General features: G+C 41.1%; 1 protein-coding gene across 12 annotated transcripts in view; it reads left to right on the top strand.

Annotated features, from left to right (window-relative positions):
* Nucleotides 1-12988, top strand: part of NR6A1 (nuclear receptor subfamily 6 group A member 1) — a 258389-nt gene that overhangs the window by 196258 nt on the left and 49143 nt on the right. The window lies entirely within an intron of this gene.

The following is a 12988-nucleotide window of genomic DNA, read 5'->3' on the forward strand; positions in this document are numbered from 1 at the left end:
AATGCAGAGGCAGCTGTAGTATCGAGGTTACTTATACAAACATGTACAAATTACTTTCCTTCTCTGGACTCAGTTTCTGCATCTGTAAAGTAAGGAGGACAAACTAGTTTATTTGTAAAGTCCCCCCTAGCTCTGAAATTTAATGGCTCCATAATCCAGAACGAAGTAATTAGAGAAGTCACAAGGGACTGAGATATATAACAAACACCAAACCTCAGAGTCAGTAATACTCTTATCAGTGAAAAACCTCAGTAGCCAAATCAACCACTAATTCAGTATCTGGCGATGGAATCTCAGAATTTTGACAGTTGGAAATCACACCAGTGAAAGTTCTGGGATTTTCTTTGGAAGAGACTCAAAGAATTTTTTTGTGTGAGAAAAAGTGTGCATACACTTTCCTAAAGGATGTTACAGCTATCTGGTTTAGCTGTTTGGTATAATTGCACTGAGTGTATTTTCACCTCTCTAATAGAAGCCTATAAATTAAAACTCAAATTTATGGAAGATATTTCTAGAAAGAACTACGGCCCCTGGCTGGAGAAATAAACATAGTCATAATAAAATACAATTACCTTTTTTTGGTGTTTTGGTTTTTTAATAGAGATGAGGTCTCACCTTGTTGCCCAGGCTGGAATGTGGTGATGCAATCATGGTTCACCACAGCCTCAACCTCCCAGGCTTAAGTGACCCTCCCACTTCAGCCTCTCGAGTACCTGGGACTACAGGCATACACCACCACGGCTAGCTAATTTTTAATATTTTGTAGAGATGGCGTCTCCCTATGTTGCCCAAGCTGGTCTCAAACTCCTGAGCTCGGATGATCTTCCTGGCTTGGCCTCCCTAATCTCAACTAGGATTACAGGCATGAGCCATTGAGCCCAGACTAAAGTTATTGATTCACATCTCCATTTACCAGCACTCTACAAGTCTTTTACCTATTTTAATCTCTTAATTCTCACAAAAATCCAGTAACGTAGATAGGTTTATAGATTAGGAAACCAAAGCTCAGAGACATTAAGTCACACAGCTAAAATAATGACTAACTGGGATACAAAGCTTATGTTGCTTGGCTGGGCGCGGTGGTTCACTCCTATAATCCCAGCACTTTGGGAGGCCGAGGCAGGCGGATCATGAGGTCAGGAGATTGAGACCATCCTGGCTAACATGGTGAAACCCCGTCTCTACTAAAAATACAAAAAATTAGCGGGGCGTGGTAGCACGCGCCTGTAGTCTCAGCTACTCGGGAGTCTGAGGCAGCAGAATCGCTTGAACCCGGGAGGCGGAGGTTGCAGTGAGCCGAGATCGCGCCACTGTGCTCCAGCCTGGTGACAGAGTGAGACTCCATCTCGGAAACAAAAAACAAAACAAAACAAAGCTTGTGTTGCTTTTACTTTTGGCTTCATAGTTACAGTAAAAATAAAACAAGGGGAAAGAAAACTTTAAGGATAACTTACTATAAAAGCTCAGTAAGTAGGTGTTGGTTCTCTAATCCAGGCAGTCATCCTGAACTGCAGGTAGATGTAATGGGGAGCAGTGAGGCTACTGAGGAGAACCAGATAGGTGACACTGCTGTGATAAGATGCTTTTCACTACCTGACTGTACCTGCTAGGTGGGCAAACCCGGTAGGCCCCAGGCATGCAAGAATTAGAAGCTCACTCAGATGAATCCCTCGGAGGCACCCTGCGCTTTACAATTCCTGGGCGCTCCTTCATACATTCCTATTTAGTTCTCATAGGAGCTTTTTAGGTAAAGTCACTGTCCTCATTTTACTGATGGATATCCTGAGACAAAGTGGTGACAATATGGTATCAGTAATAATAATAGCTCACATTTTTGAGCATTTACTATATTCCAAGAACTTTACATGTATTAACTCTGTTCACATTACATGTAATAACTCAGTCCTCAGTTACGATGTGATAAAAGTACTATTGTTATCTCCAGTTTATAGCTGAAGAACTGAGGCATGGAGAGACTAAACAATATAGACTAAGCCATGTAGATTAAGCAATATGACACATTCAGTAAATGGTTAAAGCTGAGATTTAATTTTTAATTTTTTATTTTTTTGAGACAGAGTCTCACTCTGTCACCCAGGCTGGAAGGCAGTGGTGTGATCTCGGCTCATTGAAACCTCTGCCTCCTGGATTCAAGCGATTCTCCTGTCTCAGCCTCCTGAGTAGCTGGGACTACAGGCGCGTGCCACCATGTCCAGCTAATTGTTTGTATTTTAGTAGAGGCAGGGTTTCACCATGTTGCCCAGGTTGGTCTTGAACTCCTGAGCTCAGACAGTCTGCCCACCTCAGCCTCCCAAAGTGCTAGGATTACAGGCATGAGCCACTGCGCCTGGCCAAAGCTCAGATTTTAATCCAGGCAGTTTGACTTCACAGTCCACGCTCTTAATCACCATATACTATACTAGGTTTTGATAGAGAAGTTAGTGACCAGCCTGAGATCACAAGCCTAGCTTAATCCTCACCAATTTTGTATGAAGGTGGGGAGTACAGGTGTGTAATACAGGCGGTGGGCTTCTTTTGATGTCCCAAAGCTAAGAGGGAAAGCCCGTATTTCAATAGGCAGGAACATCACAGTGACTCAAGGCAGTAAACAAAGTCTGTGTTTCGTGCAAACACCTAGCTTACCATTACAGGATGTGAATCGGCCAGCTTAGCAGTAGAAAATAAAAAGGACTGAGAGGTTTGAGTTACTATACACTCAGGACTGATCAATAATATTAACCCATTGTCTTTTATGCAGTTGTAGAGTGTATGCTTTATACCCGAAAGGTAATAAATTGTATTGCATTCATTTAAAACGTAGTATCCAAAAGGGAGTGGGAAGAATGATTTCCCTCTCTTTTCTGTACTCATCAAGCCACAGTAGATTCTGAGCATGATATTTTCATATGGCCTTTCCAAGCAAGGATATGTCCAGAGGAAAGGCAGATGGCCAGCCAGTGTGATGAGGAAATGATATATAAATCAGTTGTGGGACTAGGGGTATTAAACTCTAAAGGCTGTCAAACTCTTGGTGGAAAAGGGGAGGGAGCAGGCTTGGGCAGGTTGCGCAGTGTTCACAGATTATATTAAGACCAGGATGTTTTCATTGCAGGGAATTATATTTTAGCATCAAATAAGGAAGTAAGCTCTTTATCACTGGAGATGTTCAAGCTCATGTAGGAAAGTTACTGTAAAAATGCAGTTATGAAATTAGATAAAGGAGTTAAATGACTCTGCTAAGGCTCCTTCAGTAACATTATAGTTAAGACTAAATTCTTACTCCTTATCTAGTATTCTTTATACTACCTCCTGCCTCTGATCAGAGTGGTATCTAGCAAGTTTGACATCTGGGAAGTATCTTGAAACTCTGAAACCAGTGTCGTAATTTCTAATATGACAAACATATAGGTGCCATTCATTCATTCATACATCCACCCATTCAACAGTATTTCTGAGCACCTACTTTGCTAAGTCTTAGGATATAAGAGTACGCAGGACATAGTCCCTGTGTTTGAAATTTATATTCCTGGTGGAGAGGAAAGGTTAATATCTGCTTTTATCATTCAGCAATAAAGAAATATTCCAGTGTCAGTACATATTTACATATTGATGTTTTTAACACAAAAGTAGTACATACTTGTGCTAAAGAGATAATAGAGTAAAAATGTCCTCTTGTCTGTCCTCTGTGCCCTTCATTCTCCCTCTCTACCCTAATAATCACTGATAATAGTTTGGTAAATTTGCTTCCAAAGTTTTATCCATGTATATGCCAAAGCATGCATGTGTATGTTCATACGTATATATGTTATGGTTTTAAAAAACAGTGGTTTTTGAGATGTGTTTTATCCTTTTTAAGTGATTGCTTATTCCGTTGTATATGTATGTTAGTTTACTTAACCATTCTCCTCTCCTATAGATTAGTATTTAGGTTGCCCAACTTTTCACTATTACAGACAATGTAGCGGCTGTATTTAAAAAGAACTCGGACATAAAAATGTAGAGGAAGATAATGAAGATAGGTGTCAGAAAGACAAGCCCTACGAAATACTTTAAAAGGGAACACGAATGTTGGCTTCCTCAGTAAATAGTTATTGCGTGAAAGAGAAAGCTTAGGGGACCGTGGTTGTTGTCTTCTGTGAAAGGTTGTCCCATGGGGCCTCAGAGAACGGAGTTAGGTCTAGTAGGCAGAAAGTTACAGGGTGAAAGATTTCAAGTTAGAATAAGGAAGAACTTAATAATAGTCCAAGCTGTTGTGTAGTTGTGAGGTAGTGAATGCCTTACTTACGGAAGTATGCTAGTGTTCATTCCTTAGGTTGGAGTAGATGATCTCTTGATACCCCTTTAAACACTGAAGCACTGAAATTTTACCCATGTAGGAGAAATTACAGCGTTCACAGCACTCTTCAGACAAAAGAGCTGAGGGCTTCCTACTTTGCCCATTTACCATTTTCAGATGAATTACCCGGGGGGACTCAGAGATGATTTTTCCTCTAAAGACTAGATCCTGTGAGCCTTCTTTTTTCCCACCCCATTGTCGTTGTGAAGATATTACAAGTTGGCAGCTATTTTTAGTTATAAAAGTTTCAGCTTAATACAACCTTGAACCATGAACTGTTCAGTACAAGTAAATTGCAAAGACCATGAAGTCTCGTGTTGCACAGTTAATCTTCCTAATGCCAAAACCATACTCAGTATCCTTCAGGCCTCACTTTAATGCTTTTTGATGCTCATTTTTTGGTTGGAAAAACAATTATTTCATAGTTTCCAATACCCAGGATTTCTGGTGACCTTTTCCTCAGACCTTGGAAAAGACCATCATCTCTGTCATGTCCACAGTGCTCTTCCTATAGCTTCTTAGATCTCCAGTTTGTCTATAGCTTGCCCTTAGGAATTTCTAGAAAATTCACCTTGCCTGTTTTGCCTGTGGAAATGCTTCATTATAGAAGTACTGCTGACACCCAATTAATTTGCTAGAATTCCTTCCACTGATGTGTGTGAACATACCACAGATCTCCTCCACTGAGCTAAGCCCACTGTGGAGTAGAAAAGGGCACGAAACCAGGTTTGATTCTTACTTTCTTCATGTGTTCTCAATTCGTATGACCTTGGGTAATCATTTCCCTGTGATTCAGTTTCCTCACTTGCAAAATGGAGGTTCTCTCATCAAACATATTGGAAAGAATAGTCTCTAGCAGTTGTTCCTACCTTTTTCTTGACATTTTGAAATCTACCTCCTTCCCTCCATGTTCTTGAAGTTGTCTTTAGATGATTCCTGATGATTAGTGACAAGATTAGTATGATTGCCATACCAGGCCATTATTGGAGCCTTGAGGCAAAAGGAAAATTCTAGTGATAGTCATCTGTTTAAAACTTTTTCTTGCATTAATTTTGTATTTTGATTTTAAAAGATTGTATTAAAATATTTCTATTGATTGAGTGTTTTGGCACCTGCTTAAATTTTGCACAGAGGCAGTAGTCCCAGCTCTGCCTTTTGCCTCGTCCCTCAGCCTGTTCTCAGTTCATAGCCTCAGTTTCTCCATACTGTTGACTGCTCTCTATTTTGTACAGCTCTTTGTTTCCTTGGCTTCCCTGCATTGTACTGTCCATGTTTTCCTTTGCTCCTAGGGTACCTTTTTTCTGTCTCTTCTTGTTCTTCCTGATCTCTAAATATAGATAGGCTTTCATTAAGGTCTGTCATAGTCAATTTTTTTTTTTGATGGTAAGTAGGAGAAACTCATCAAACTTAACTAGCTCAAGCCCTGAGTGGAAGTTATTGGAAAGAAACTGGGTTAGAGCATGGGACATAGAGAAACATGGAAGAGTTGGGATTCAGGAGGGACAGCAGGAGTCATCAGGAGCCACAGGAACTACTCTCGGCCCCTCTGAAACCATGAAGCATAGTACCTCTGCTTTACTTAATCCCCTAACCCTCATGATCACCACTACCACCTAGACAAATATCCTCTGCTTTTCAGGAACAAAGCCATCTCACTAGTCACCTCACAGCTCACTCTCATCAGAAGTTAGCAAGCCCTGTGTCTTCATTACAAAATCTTGGCAATAGAGAGAATTGCATTAAACCAGTGCCTTTTTCCAGTCCAGTCAGCAGTGGCCATTATCTGTCCCTGGTCCAGTCAACTTGTCTAGCAGTGTAAACATAGTACCCCAGAGGCAGGGCAGTGGCTGCTCTCAAAGAAAAGATTGGTGTGGGCTGAGCAGACAGCCAGAAAGATATCTACTGCAGATTCCAGTCTCTCTTCATATCCTGTCCTCTGCAATCGCATCCATGCCTACAGCCTCCCTACAGAAGGACTCCTCAGATCAATCTAACTCCAGAATTGCATGTTTGTGTTCATTGTGGCTCTCATCTCCCACTACCTCAACTAACCCACTGCTAAGACACAGTTAAATACCCACAGCCAGCAAGCCCTTTTGTCTGTACTCTTCCCTCTGGCTGAAATTCTTTTTGACATACTTCTACTCTAAGGCTCAGTTCAGATGATACCTCTCCTAGATAATCTTTCCTTCTGCCTCCCCATCTATCTCCAGAATGACTCACTCACTCTTCAGTGTCCACTACATCGTCTCTTGCTAGTTTAGTATTGACTGCTCTGTATTTAAATTGTGGGATTGATGTCCATCTCCTCCACTGCCATGAGATACATAAAGGGCATAGAGGGGCTCTCAAATATTTATTCAGTGAGTAAATGTTGCAATGATTTGAGACAAGAAGTAAGAATCTTAAATAATCAATGTCGGCTTTATACTTCCAACTTCAAAAATACTTATTTGTTTAGATACAGTGCATGGATCCAAGCTATCTATGAATGAAATGCCTTTATATTTTTTCCACTGAGAACAATTTATATTTTTGCCTTAGATTCAAGCAACTGTTTCCCTGCCCCCAACCCCCCACCAAGTAAACAAGGAATCCTTAAAAGTTTCCAGTGACATCAGACAAATAATAGATTTCTCCAACTAGAATACCTAAGTTTGCTATGAAGATGAAAACCTTGTATTACAAATAGCAGCTTAGTTTCTAATTCAGAGATCCCCACATAGAGGAGATAGGAAGGAATTAAGGACTGTCTTCTGAATTTTTATTTTCTTGCCCTCACCTACAGTTGAGAAGTCAGACGATGGAGTAGCCTTTTTCCTGGATTCATTTCAGTTAATTGTAGTTTGTTTCTAGGCCTACACAGTTAATGGCATCAGTAACATTTTCTTTTGTCTTTTTCCCATTTTTTCTTCTAGTATAAACCAAAAAGTATCAAAGACAGGTCTCAATCAAGTTAGAAGTTTATTTTGCCAAGGTTTAAGGACACGCCTAGGAGACAGGTCTGTGCCTTTCTCCAAAGAGGGTTTTAGAATTGAAATGAGAAAAGCAGGCTGGAGGGGAAAGAGGAAAGGTATGGTCACATTACTGAATCCACATGTTGCAAGAGAAAAGGAGCAGCTAGGGGAATAGTCAATTATGTATTCATCTCAGTAAATCAGCACTTTCCTTAAGATAAGGAGAACATAGAGTTGCTGCCCATGGAGATAGGTAACATTTTATCTGTAGCTATCTGCTTAGGAACAAAAGGAAAGGCAGCTTCTTGCATGACTCAAGTTTCAGCTTAATTTTTTTTTCCTTTGGCATAGTAAATTGGGGTCCCAGACTTTTATTTTCCTTTCACACTAGTGATCAGTAAGAATAACTCCCAAACAGTCCATCAGTCTTGTAAATTGCTCACTTGTTTTCATTCAGCTGATGTCAGTTTTTAGAAATGTCCTCTGAGGAACTCCATGTGTGACCTTTGGAAATGGAATTTTATAGTAGTATGTGCAGTGGAATGGACATGGTATGTAAATAGAGGAACAGTGCGATGATTTTTTTATTATTTGTGTTTAAATTCTGTGTTTGCAAATGAAATTTTGAGGGTACCTGTTCCCAATTTCAATTCTGCTGTACAGCCTGAGGCCTTCATTTCAGATAGTGGCAACCTCATGAAACTGATTGAAGTCAGTCCTTAGAATGTACAACTGATCAGAGTTGGAACTAGTAATCCAGTTGAAACAGATCCCTTTTGTTTTAAATACCCTTTAGCCAGGCAAGTTCCAGATTGCCTTAGTTGTCAGTATAATTTTGGTCAAGCGAGCAGCTGTATTCTCCATTTCCTAAATCTGGCCTTCATCACAGTCTGAAAAGCAGGTTTTGATAAAAATCGGTTTCCAAATGTAATTTGCGTAACCTGAGCCCTTGGAATGGGTAAAATGCCCTTCTTGGGGTGGAGGAAGTATTTTTGTAACAGCAAGGCTGAGTGAAGGTATGAGAGTATGAAGCCTTTTTGTAACAGGTTTTGTCCTGTGTTTAACCAAATTAAAGTAGAACTGATTGCTAGAAGGGGAGGGTATGTCGTGCTCGCTTACAAGATAGATTGCACGTAGTACTCTGTTTCACAGATTTTGTTGTGACTCCTGTCATTTCTTTGTTTCCTTAAAGGGGGTGATGGGTGACGCAGCAGCAGCACTGAGGCTCATTTTTTTTTTTTTTTTGAGACGGAGTCTTGCTCTGTTACCCAGGCTGGAGTGCGGTGGCGTAATCTTGGCTCACTGCAAGCTCCGCCTCCCGGGTTCACACCATTCTCCTGCCTCAGCCTCCTGAGTAGCTGGGACTACAGGCGCCCGCCACCATGCCTGGCTAATTTTTTGTATTTTTAGTAGAGACGGTGTTTCACCGTGTTAGCCAGGATGGTCTCAATCTCCTGACCTCACGATCCACCCACCTCGGCCTCCCAAAGTGCTGGAATTACAGGCATGAGCCACTATGCCCGGCCTGAGGCTCAGTCTTGATACCTGCCATACCAACTATCCTTCTCTTCCCCCACCTTCATAGGAGGTAGTTTATGTAATGGGAAGTCTATCTTTGGAAGAGTAATAAGGTTAAAACTCAGTTCCATCACTGATTTGCTGTGTCCTTGGGTAAATCACTTTGCTTTTCTAACCCTGGGCAAATCACTTAATTTTTTTCTTAATAAAAATAAAATACAGAAAAAGATAATACAAACGTTCAACTTGTCTTACTTTTCATGCAAGTTTTTATTTGGAAAGCATGGGTTGATTACATGATTACATTTCATTCTCCTCTTAAAAGACTGTTTCTATGTTTCTTTTTTTTTTTTTTTTGAGACAGAGTCTCGGTCTGTCACCCAGGCCGGAGTGCAGTGGCGCAGTCTTGGCTCACTGCAAGCTCCACCTCCCGGGTTCACGCCATTCTCCTGCCTCAGCCTCTCCAAGTAGCTGGGACTACAGGCGCCCGCCACCACGCCCGGCTAATTTTTTTTTGTATTTTTAGTAGAGACGGGGTTTCACCGTGGTCTCGATCTCCTGACCTCGTGATCCGCCCGCCTCGGCCTCCCAAAGTGCTGGGATTACAAGCGTGAGCCACCGCGCCCAGCCTTGAGACAAAGTCTTGCTGTGTCACCCAGGCTGGCGTGCAGTGGCACAATCTCGGTTCACTACAACCTCCGCCTCCTGGGTTCAAGCAATTCTCCTGCCTCAGCCTCCCAACTACCTGGGATTACAGGTGCCTGTCACCACACCTGGCTCATTTTTTGTATTTTTAGTAGAGACGGGGTTTCACCATATTGGCCAGGCTGGTCTCGAACTTCTGACCACAGGTGATCTGCCCGCCTTGGCCTCCCAAAGTGCTGGGGTTACAGGCATGAGCCACCACGCCCAGCCTCTATGTTTCTTTTCTTTTCTTTTTCTTTTTTTTTTTTTTTTTTTTGAGATGGAGTCTTGCCGTGCCAGGCTAGAGTGCAGTGGCGCCATCTCAGCTCACTGCAACCTCCACCTCCTAGGTTCAAGGGATTCTCCTGCCTCAGCCTCCAGAGTAGCTGGGATTACAGGCACATGCCACCATGCCTGGCTAATTTTTGTATTTTTCGTAGAGATGGAGTTTCACCGTGTTAGCCAGGATGGTCTCAATCTCTTGACCTCGTGATCCACCTGCCCCGGCCTCCCAAAGTTCTGGGATTGCAGGCATGAGCCACTGCGCCTGGCCTGTTTCTCTTTTTTAAATGTGTATGACTCCTACTAGTTTAAAAAAAAAAGAGAGACAGCAAATTTTTAAAAAGCATCTGCTTGAATCTTTGCTGCCTCCTACAAAATGTATTTTCTCTGTCACTCCGAATGGATCATGATGTATAGCTAATTATTTTATTTCTTTACCACTCACTTTTAACTCAGTATGATTTTTGTCCTAACTAGTTCACCAAAGTGGTTCTCAATAGTGACTTTTGAGCCTTTTTTATTCTGCACACTTTTTTTGTTTGTTTTTCCTTTTTGTGGAAAACAGGGTCTCATTGTCTTGCCCAGGCTGGTCTCCAACTCCCGGGCTCAAGCTATCCTCCTGCTCCTGCCTCCCCTAAGTACTGGGATTACAGATGGGAGCTACCGCACCTGGCCCTCATATGTTTTGATGTTGCATTTGACAATGCAGTCTTCGTTGTGGAATCCTTTTGTCCCTTATCTTTCTGATAATCGTGGATTTATATTCTACCCTTTTCTTCTTTGACCATGTCATTTCACTTTACTTCCCTAAGGTCTCAGCTTCCCCTCTCTGTTTTATCCTGCTGCTGCTTCTCCACATTCTCTGACCCCCTAACCCCCACACCTTGGAGTTCTGATCTGCTGCCATAGCTTCAACTCTTCTGTGTGTTGAGGACTCCCAGATTTCTTCATTTTAGCCCTGACCATTGTCCCCTAAGTAGTTGCCTTTAGAATATTCCCACTTGACTCGCCCATTGTCCTCTCTTTAAACTAAAGCCATTAATTTCGCCCCACATTCAGCTTTTGTTTTCCAATTTTCTGTTTGTGATGCCGCATTTCTCACAGCCACCTGGTTTAGAACCTTGAGTTCCTCTCTGCCACTTTCCTATCCCCTCCTCTCTTCATCTCTCCTCTGTGGTACAATCGGTCAACAAGCCCTTTCTAGGCTCCTGTTCAAACATTTCAGTAGCCTTCTCTCAGCAGGATAATATCGATTGCAGTCGATTCCAAACCAGTTTTCAAGATGTATCTCCCACCATTCCTCCATAGGATCTCTCTATGCAACATCAATATCCTATGTAATTCTCTCAAACACACCTTGCATTTGTTTTCCTTCCTTTTGCCATTGCTGATATCATTTCCCTTTCTTGGAATGCTCTGCTGTGTTTTGTTTTCAGCTTTTTTATTATGAAATATTAATACTTAAAGATAAATGGATAAAATACAAATGTACGGCTTAATGACTTGCTGTAAAGCAACCGCCCAAGTCAAGATACAGAACACTGCCAGGATCCAGAAGCTTCTCCCCACCACCGTACTCTTAACATTGTATGTCTCTTTCTCTTCTTTGCCTGTTTTATTTTAAACTTAATACAAATGGAATCCTGTAGTATTTATTCTTTGCTTTCACACTTCTTTTGCCCATTGTTTGTACAAGTCATCTGTGTTGTTGCAGTAGTTCAGATATGTTTACTGCTGTATAGTATTTCATTGTTGAACGCATACCATCTGTAGTAATGTCGATGAACATTTGGGTTATTTTAAATGCAGAGCTTTTATAAAGCATGCCAATGTGAACATCCTTGAACTTGCCTCCTGATAGGCATGTGTATGCATTTTTATTGGGTATATACCTGGGAATTAATCATAAGATAGATGTCTCTTCCACTTTAATAATGACATGCCGTTTTCCATAGCGATTGTATAAACAAACAGTCCTACCAACAATATATGAAATTTAGTTTTTCTACATTGCCATCATAACTTGAAGTCTTTTTAAATTTCAGCCATTTTGATGGCTATGTAATATCTCATTGTGGTTTTAATTTGCATGTCCTTGATCACTAGTAAGTTTGAACATCTTTTCATAAGTTTATTGATTATGTGGCTTAACCTCCTTTGTGGCATGCCTATTCAAGTCTCACACATTTTTCTACTGGGTTGCCTTTTTCTTATTCTTATATAGGAGTTTTATGTATTTTGGAATATGAGCTCTTTGTAGGTAGTGTATTGCATGTATCTTCTCCCATGCTGTGGCTTGCCTTTTTGCTCTATTAAATTTTGTTACTTTAATGCAATTTTATCAATGTTTTCTTCTATGGTTAGTGCTTCTTCTGACTTCTTTTTTATTGTTTTTGTTTGTTTGTTTTTGAGACGGAGTCTCGTTCTGTCACCCAGTCTGGAGTGCAATGGCACGATCTTGGCTCACTGCAACCCCTGCCTCCTGGGTTCAAGCGATTCTCACGCCTCAGCCTCCCAGGTATCTGGGACTACAAGCATGTGCCACCATGCCCAGCTAATTTTTGTATTGTTAGTAGAGATGGGGTTTCACCGTGTTAGCCAGGATGGTCTCGATCTCCTGACCTCCTGATCTGCCCACCAGAGCCTCCCAAAGTGCTGGGATTACAGGCGTGAGCCACCGCACCTGGCCTTCTGACTTCTTTTTTAAAATCTCTTTATAACTCAAGGTCATGAAGATATTCTCCTTTATTATCTTCTGAGAGATATATTATTTTGCCTTTGATATTTGGGTCTTAAATTAGAGTACAGTAGAATTGGGTTTCATTTTTTCCCATATAGATATCAAATTGCCCCATCACAATTCATTGAAAAGCCTTGTCTTTTTCTCAGTGCTCTGCAATGCCATCTTTATAAATTAAATACTCATATATGCATAGCTATGTTGTAGGGTTCTCCATTCCATGCCTTTGGTCTATTTATCTATCTTTGAGCCAGTAAAACATTTTAATTACTATAGCTTTAAAATAAATGTTGATATATGGTAGATTGTCTTGTCTTTTCTCAAGTGTCTGTACTAGTTTTGTTCTTTTGCATTTCCGTATACATTTCAGAATTAGCTTGTCAAGTTACACACACACACACACACACACACACACACACACACACACACACAGTGTGGATTTTTAGTGGGACCTTACTGAATCTATAGACC

The sequence above is a fragment of the Symphalangus syndactylus genome, chromosome 3, assembly GCF_028878055.3.
Source record: "Symphalangus syndactylus isolate Jambi chromosome 3, NHGRI_mSymSyn1-v2.1_pri, whole genome shotgun sequence".
Taxonomy (NCBI): domain Eukaryota; kingdom Metazoa; phylum Chordata; class Mammalia; order Primates; family Hylobatidae; genus Symphalangus; species Symphalangus syndactylus.